This window comes from Lolium perenne, chromosome 6, assembly GCF_019359855.2.
Source record: "Lolium perenne isolate Kyuss_39 chromosome 6, Kyuss_2.0, whole genome shotgun sequence".
Classification (NCBI taxonomy): domain Eukaryota; kingdom Viridiplantae; phylum Streptophyta; class Magnoliopsida; order Poales; family Poaceae; genus Lolium; species Lolium perenne.
Window position 1 is genome coordinate 139028250 of NC_067249.2, and position 8902 is coordinate 139037151.

Genomic DNA, 8902 nt, shown 5'->3' on the forward strand with positions numbered 1-8902 from the left:
TAAAAAACTTAATGAAAAAAGGCCGGGGCATGGGCGCCGGCCGGCACCAGCGGCCGCGCGGGGCGGCGGAGGGTGGCGGCTACCTGCTTCTCGAGGGTGGCGCAGAGGGGGCGGCGGCCGGGGTGTCCCAGAGGAGGCGGCGGCCGGAGGAGGCGGCGGCCGGAGGTGGCGCGCGCGGGAGATCTCGTCGAGGTGGCGCGCGCAGGCGGCCCACAGTGGCGGAGGTGGCGCAGAGGGCGGGGGCGGCGAAGAGGCGGCTCGAAGTGGCAGGCGGCGGCCGGAGGCGAGGAAGATGGCCGGCGGCGGCGGCGGTGGATTTCGGCAGCTCGACGGCGCGATTTCTGCTAAGGAAAATGGCCTCCGGTGTCGCGGGTGGGGCTCCGCCCGCGGCGGTAGATATTTATACCTAGGGCCTTTTGTCGCGGGTGGGGGCTTGACCCGCGACAAAAGACCCTTTTGTCGCGGGTCAAGCCCCCACCCGCGACAAAGAGAAGTCTTTATCGCGGGCCGTGGCTCGACCCGCGACAAAAGGTGGTGGGAGGGGGAGGCGGCCGATCCGCGTGAAGCGCATCCAACGGCTCCGGCCGTTTGAATCCAACGGCCTGGAGCCGTTGGACGCGGATCAGGCCTGCAACCGTTTTTGTTTTTCTGTTTTTTGTTTTTCTGTTTTTTGTTTTTCTGTTTTTTTTAAATAAAAACTATTATTTCAATAACTTTTAAATGGTAACTCAAAAAGAAAAGTGTTATATATGAAAATTGATCAGAAAAATCCAATGAACATGAATATGACATCCATAGAACTATTTGCATCTCGCATATATAAATGCTGACACGTGCCTCGCCCCGCCGACGCCGGCGTGCGACGTGTAGCCACCGCTGACACGTGGCTCACCCCGCCGGCCCGGCGTGCGACGTTTAGCCACCGCTGACACGTGGCTCACCCCGCCGACGCCGGCGTGCGACGTGTAGCCACCGCTGACACGTGGCTCACCCCGCCGACGCCGGCGTGCGACGTTTAGCCACCGCTGACACGTGGCTCACCCCGCCGACGCCGGCGTGCGACGTTTAGCCACCGCTGACACGTGCCTCGCCCCGCCGACGCCGGCGTGCGACGTGTAGCCACCGCTGACACGTGCCTCACCCCGCCGACGCCGGCGTGCGACGTGTAGCCACCGCTGACACGTGCCATGCCCCGCGTGCGCTATATAGAGCGACGAGTGCGGGCGCAACCACACGTCGCCACCGCCTCCGCTCATTCATCTCCGGGATGCCTCCATGTCGTCGAGGGGCGTCCGGTTTCCGTGGCGTTCGAGTGCATCCGAGCGGTAGGTTCACCGCCGAGATACGCGCCGGTGGCTTCCGCCTCACCCTCGGCACGTACAACACGCCGGAAGAGGCGGCGCGCGCTTACGACGCGGCGGCGTGGCGCTTTCGGCGGCCAGGGCACGACATGAACTTCCCGGATGTTGAATCGCTAGAGGAGGCGGAGTTCCTCGCGCCACCGCCGTGCCTCGTCACCGACGAGGACCGTCACCGGCATCGCCAGGTGCAGCGCCGGATCGCCATCGCCGAGCGCGACGAGCAGTTGATGCGCCAGTGGAGGGCGCGGTCCCCCGACGCGTTCTTTGCTAACCTTAGGGCACAACGCAGGTCCAACAGGCGCCACCGTCGGGCCGTCGCCGCCTTCGAGCTCGAGAACTCGAATACAACTTGGACCGAAAACGACCCTCGGTGGGATGACCTTTGGACGGAGACAACCTCCGACGACGAGTAGAGACTAGACTAGTAATTTATCTATTTTATTGTAATTTCAATAAAGTCGTTGTCGGTTCTATTAGTTTAAATTTAGTTTATAAAGTCGTTGTCGGTTGTTTTTGTTCAATAAAGTGGTTGACACGAAATTTATTACGACTGAACTGAAATTAAAGTACAGAGCTCAACTGAAAAATAAGATACATGGCCAGATTCGAATGTTGGAGCCATTCAATCATAGTCGTGCCTAGTCCTATACACGTCGCCACTGTAGTCATCAAAGTCGCCGACGTCATCGTCGCTAGCATCGGGGTCGCGGTTGTCGAACCTCGGCGGATGACCACGCGTGGGCTGGGATTGAGGGTAGCGCAGGCGGGGGCCACGACAGGCCAGGACGCTCTGGAGAGTCCGGCCGCGCCACCACATCCGACGGCCGGCCTCGTTGAAGTTCGAAGGAGGCGGGCCGTCCTCCTCGTACCTGGCAACCGCCCTCTCACGCCGATTGATGAAGAAGCTGTCCCAAGTCGGGCTGTAGTCGGGATGCCACTGGGGATTCCTCCGCTGCTCAGGCGTGAGCTCGAAATAGTAGTGGTTCGTGATGGCCATCTCGCGTGGCACACCTACAGGGATAGGAGGGACCGGTACGCCTCCGACGCTCAGCAACCAGCCGGTCGGGACGCGGTAGCCGGGCGGGCAGGGGTAGTTCGAGGCGCAAAGCGCCTCCGCCTCCCGGGGTGTTAGACATACACCTCCACCTTCACCACCAAGGAAAAAATGAGGTGGGGGGGGGTGGCTGGCTGCTTCTATATATAGGGCGGGGACATTTTGTCGCGGGCCGTATTACGACCCGCGACAAAAGGGGTGGCCACGTCGCTCCTACCCCTTTTGTCGCGGGTCGTAATACGGCCCGCGACAAAAGGCCGCGACAAAAGCCTCCGCGCGCTCCACATGGTTTCGGGGCGACGTGGCCAGGCCATTTGTCGCGGGTGCAGGCGCGCCCGCGACAAAAGGCTCCCACGGAAGCCCTGTTTTCCACTAGTGTGAGTTTCAGTTAGAGAGAGAGTGAAATCCAAAAAAAATGACCATGGGTGCAAGACTATCTTCCCCAAGCTCTTTCTTCACGGCATTCTACAGAAGCGAAGCCTAACTGACGAACCTCCCCTGCAAGAACCAAAATAGAACATGAGAACCTACAGAAACTCTTCCTGTAAGCTTTAGCAAACTACACTTGGGAGCCTCAATATTACGTGTTTGGGTTGGAATAAGTGATCTTTGGGCTAACAAATGTACATATGCTCAAGAATTAGTTTTGGCGCTTACCTTGACCCGAGGGCAACACTCGGTGCTCATCCTCCATATGCTTGGTACCGGGACTTATTGGAGGAGGGGAGTGCATTGGATCCTGCTAGCACTGCATTTTTTGTATGCCTCCCTCCCTGATAGCACCAGCAAAGAGTTCAATCTCTAGAATCTTAGCATGTATAACCAATGATTATACACTGAACAGTTAAATCCTCCTTTGCTTCAGCAACAAGCCTACTTATGAGACGTAAATAAGATGTTTCTACTGTTATAGAAGTATTATTATAGCTCACATAGTCATGAACATGCTAATATACTTTACGGCTGTGTAGAACATTTTGGCAAAAACAATAATTTGTATGAGCTCGCATGGTCATGAACATGCTAATATAATTTACGGCTGTGTAGAACATTTTGCCAAAAAACAATAATTTGTATGAAACAAAGCAAGTGTCATATGCAGTTGAGAGCACAAAATTCATTTAAATTTGACCAGCTTTTAGCAGATGCGATAAAAATGTAGAAAGCTACATTTGCCAATTGCTAACGAAATGTTTTTTGGGTACACAGAAGAGTTATCAGCCGATGAGCAAAAGAACACCATGCATCCTGTATATCAAACCAAAACATAAGCGATCTTTCAGCTAGAAAAAAATCATAATGGAAAAGGAAAATATAAAAATATATAATTTCCAAATAAAGACTACACATAGCTCGAGTCCGCAAATTCCTATAGTATCCATACACAGAATCCATCTTGTACATGAAACCACAGATGAATGTTATCTTACTGTCCTTCTCTTAAGAGGAAAAATATGAGGGCAATACATGTAGCAGAACATAATCCTCGAAACATCCATTTCAAAGACAAAATCTTACCTGCAAGAGAGCAGACTCACAAATCTAGCAGAGAAATAGAAGAAACCTTTGTGCAACAATCTTCAACAATATTACGACCTATAAAAAAACGTGAAGAGCAGAGAAACATCATCAAAATCGAATTGGTATAAAAAAGGAGTAGTTTAAGCATCAAGAGATCATGCAGAATAGGCTCCCAATATGTACAAACTGGAGGGAGCTCAGATTTGTAGAAAGGGGACAACATGCTACGTGTATACTATTTTTGAAATTGTCAGTTGAAATGTGCATATTCTGATGAATGTCTGGGTTTTTTGTGAGAACAGAAGAGGGAAGGAGAGACGTTATTCCAAAGGACCTAATAATAAGATGTGGATCAGTCAATGAAAGCAAGGGGCTGAGTTCATGGATCTGCAGATGCTTTCGATCTGTCAAATGAGGAATGGTTTTTCCAATATAAAGCCATAAAATATTAAGACAATTCAATTGCAGAAACAAATGAGGAAAAAACAACATCTAAAAAAAGTATCTGCCATTCAGGGGGGTGACATGTACTTATTTTTATGTGAGAAAGGAATCCAACAATATTGCGAGCAATTGAAAAGTAACGCAGAGATCAGAATCTAACACTGTTGTATTATACCTTTTAAGGAAAATATCTCAAGATGTATTTACCTAAATTATTTTTACCGTATACTCGCTCAAGTTCCTCCCCACTCCAAGTATCTTTTATACTGAATTTAAGTAACTCCATACTGGAATGTAAAGGATACACAATTGCCCTGAAATGGTACCCAGTTTCAGTCATGACTCATGAGTCATGAGTTCTATAATCAGTGACAACTATCAATCCTTGCAAGTAGCAAATCTATTTTGCTTGCGCTTAAACCAAAACAACATTGTAACATAAAAATAATTCTTAAACAAAGCACAAACAAATATCTCATCATGTATCCATTTGACCTTGTCCCAGTCTGTGCACATATGCGATTAGTTTGTAGTAGTAATAAACAAATCTCATCATGAAATCATTTTAAATGGACATAAATGTATGACTTGTAAAGCAAAAATAACCCTGGTATTGTCATGTGATTCTTAGTATTGTATCAAAGTGTTAAAATCCAAATGAAGCTAGGCACATTTAAGAAGCTTAGTATTGTATCAAACTGTTATTATTGTCATGTGATTCCTAGTATTTTAAATGGAACATGTGACCTGCATGCCATGATGATTAGGTAGGCACCACTTCTCGAAGATTTCTAACAAACCTGAGCACTTTTGATACCCAATTAAAAAGCTGAGTTCTTTTCCCCCTAAATCCAAGATTTTAAAATTAGGCACTTCTCTTCATAAACACATAATGGTGTCCATCTAAAAGCGAAGGAGGCTGAAGCACAAAACAAAGAAGTTATTTATTTTTAACACGTTATTATAGCAGAAAGTATTTGTATTCTGACCTAAAAGTATTGGAACAAAAATACATAATTAAAATTATTTATCTGCAACCCATGAATAAAGATCACCTCTGGTATTAATAAACAAAATTTTAACTTCATCAAGTGCAAAGGACCTGTTTTAGTTTTCGTGTGTGGCTTGGTACATGATTATATCAGTGCAAGGATAGATCACATCATACCATGTTATCTACAGAGGCAAAACTGGTAGGCACAGCAATAAGTCCAAGATACATGAAGAACAAAAGGTGAAGAACAGAAACAAAATTTTCATGTCATAAATGTAAATAAAGATGGAGATCTTATTAAGCATCATATTTCACGCATATAAAATCAGCTAGTTGAAAGGTATAGAACATAATTAATGTAATTGTCCATGTGTGTGAGTGCAAAGCTACTTTGCTTTCTAACAAAGCTATCAATGCTACTGCCAAACAGCATAAGTGCAAAATCAACTACAGGTTCATGGTTCTCACCTAAATTTTGACAACATCAATGGACCTCTTGTTTAGATGAGAAGCACACTTGAACCTGAGCTTGGCTTAAGCATATGAGCCTAATCCAATCTATAAATTTGCTGAATAGATAAAAGACAACTCAGTCAGTCCTCATACAGTTTTAGCAAGTAACTAAAATGACTTCTACCAAACGGGAAGTTGTAGATAACAACGGGTTACTAATTACTACAGCTGGATAATTACTTCGCCACACACACACACCACACATCATAACTAACTTTTGAACATAAGCATACATTATTGAACATCTAAAGAAACGTCCTCGTTGTGTGAAAAATCTTTCTGCAATATCCGGATCACATGTACAGAGCAAAACAACTCCATCTTCAGTGTGCATAAATTTGAGGAAAATGAGATCAATGACATCGAAGATTGACCCATTGTTATGTCAATAATTATGAACTTCTGCTGTATTTAATTTTAGCACCATTGCTGAGGTCAAACCAAGCACACACAATATGAACTAATGTCAGGAAAGCAAGCACACACAATAGAAATCTTACAGAAGTTTCAACTCGGCCTTGCCGCTGTGTAGACCTCCGTTTCTCTCATTTACTAAGCTGCTGAGAAAAAGGTAACCAAATATACACGCAACCATGTCGACATGAGGATGACCGTCCGGTTACCAAGACGGCGCTCCTCAAGGTGGAGTAGCAGCAAGAGAGGAACCTCAATACTGTTTGAATGCACTCACATCCATGTACCTGAGAAGTATGGCGATGGTGACAGCAGAGGATACGACGTCGCGCTCCTCTTGAACCTCCACCATTGCCAGCTCACATCAGCCTCGGTCTTCCAGTCTGTTAGCAAGCAAACCACTGACATAATCTGTAACAAAAAAATCTCCTTCTCAGACTGAACATTTCCAAAAAAAAAGGATTCAATCAGATGAAACATTCTAGGTGTAATTGCACACTCACTCCTCATACTTCTGCCCAAGTGCAAACGGGTAATCACAAGACAAAGCTACAACCAAATATCTGCAAAATCAACACCTTCACACACATCTCCGACCTATGATACAAACATCTGCATCAAATTAGTTCATCGGGAAGGAGGTGATCCAGTGAGAGAGAGAGAGAGAGAGAGAGAGAGAGAGAGAGAGAGAGGAGAAACCTGCAAGTCCCGGATGAAGAAGAAGCCATCTTCGCATCCTCCAAATCCTCATCGCTGCGGGCACATCCCTTCTTCCCCATCCCATCCTGTTCCTCATTGTCGAACACCTATAATGTTTCCCTCAAGGATTTTCGTCAAACACCTTCTAGGCAAAAACAAAGATAAGAAACTAAGGGGATTAAATGGAGAGAGAAAAGAGAGAGATCAAGATGAGGAGAACAAAATTACCCTGGCTCGTTGTCCTTGTTCATCAGCACGTGCTCCACCTTTAGATGCAGAGGATGAAGAGGCGAAGCAGCGGCGGAAAGCACGGACGTCCGTACGGCTGGCTAACAGGGAAGACAAAATGAGGTCCTTCACCTTCCATGGCTCACCCTCGTCCTCCAGAAAGGATGCACGGGATGGGAAGAAGGTGCTCACCTTGGCTCAGCCCCCACCGATGTGGTTTGGTTGAAACTTTTGCTCCTCTCGCTGAGCGCCCCTGGTGGAATCTCGTGCTCCTCCTGCTGAGCACTAGGGAGGAGGCAGGCCGGAGGAGAGAGGGGTGGTGGCGGCGGAAAATGGAGGCGAAGGACAGTGGCGGCGGCACGGGTACGAAGGGGATTGGGAGGAGCCACCAAGCAGGGGATTGGGGAGGAGCTAGCGCACGGGGATTCGCTGGGCGGCGGCTAGGGTTTTCACTGCTGGTGAGGGGGCTTTTATATGGGTTGGTGGAAAAAAACTACGGTTGAGATTCACTGCAAGGTAAAATCGGACGGCCCAAAATCGCTATTCGCTATGAAGCCCCCTATGGGAGGCATCATTTATACCTTTAGATGGAGAGTCCATTCAGTTAACTGCGCATCTGCACTTGTTCCCGGAACAATGGAAACACTTGTACTTTCAACACTTGATTCGAATTTGTGTTGTTCAACACCATACCCGCCTAACACCTGATCAGTGACACCCCCCCCAAGCAGTGTGGTGGCGCTGGTGGTCTGGTTCTTGGTGACCGCTGCATGCGGCTGGTAATGTTGTCACATCGTAGCGCAAAGGGGAGACCGGGGCGACCGGAGTCCATCCGTGCATGCTCCAAACTGGCTTCAATACCACCGACATGGCGGGGACACTACTACACGGTTAAGATTTGGAGGCACTTCAAATTTCCCCAATATGTAATCAAAGTACCCCTAATTACTTTTAGAGGCACTTTGAAAAATGCCCCTAATTGCTTTTAGAGGCACTATGTGACATGGAATTATAATGGTACTGGTGACCCTCCTCCCGTCCTCTAGCTCTCTGGCTCGTGGTGCAGACTGCGCATGGTGGCGGACAGCACCGGCATGTTACCAATGTAGGTTTCTTTGCTGCGACGACGGCGCGAAGTGTTTTTGAAAGACTCCTACCTCGTGTCGGATTTGGGTATTCGACGCGGCGTGGTTGTGTATTACCAAAACCGTCGTCATGCATGAATGATCTTCACACGATGTGCTTGGTTCCTACGCTACTCTTTTCCGACACCAACTGGGTGGCCTTCCCCTCTCCGGACTGCACCGGCATGGTACCCATGTTGGTTTCTTGCTGAGATGACGTCGCGATTTTTTTTGGTAGACTCCTAGCTTGTGTCGGACTCGGGCCTTCTACGCGGCGTAGTTGTCTTACCGAAACCGAAGCCATGGATCCATGATGTTTTCTGCTTGGTTCCTACGCTACCGTTTCCGAATCGTGAAGAAATCATCTCCTCCGCCGCCGATCCCTAACGCAGCAGCAGGAGCACCCATCCAGAAGAAGTCGACCGCGCCGATCCCGCGCAAGCCAGCCGCAGCGGCCATCATGAAGCCGATTCAGTTCGTTCCGCTGGGAGAACTTGCGCAGAGATGCACTGGCCCAAAGCGCCGAGACCCGATGCCGTTCGTCATGAAG

At 48.3% G+C, this 8902-nt stretch overlaps 1 long non-coding RNA gene across 2 annotated transcripts; it reads right to left on the reverse strand.

Annotated features, from left to right (window-relative positions):
• Positions 1-2793: 2793 nt before the first annotated feature.
• Positions 2794-7311, reverse strand: LOC127326494 (uncharacterized). Of its 2 annotated transcripts, XR_011747284.1 has the most exons (8): positions 7229-7311; positions 6805-7142; positions 6121-6712; positions 5843-5943; positions 4588-4694; positions 3934-4011; positions 3073-3188; positions 2794-2913 (listed from the first exon to the last, which is right to left on the reverse strand). It is a non-coding gene; the product is annotated as an uncharacterized lncRNA (long non-coding RNA). The 2 variants fall into 2 exon arrangements; XR_011747283.1 differs by lacking the exons at positions 2794-2913; positions 3073-3188 and having other exon boundaries at positions 3870-4011.
• Positions 7312-8902: the final 1591 nt, after the last annotated feature.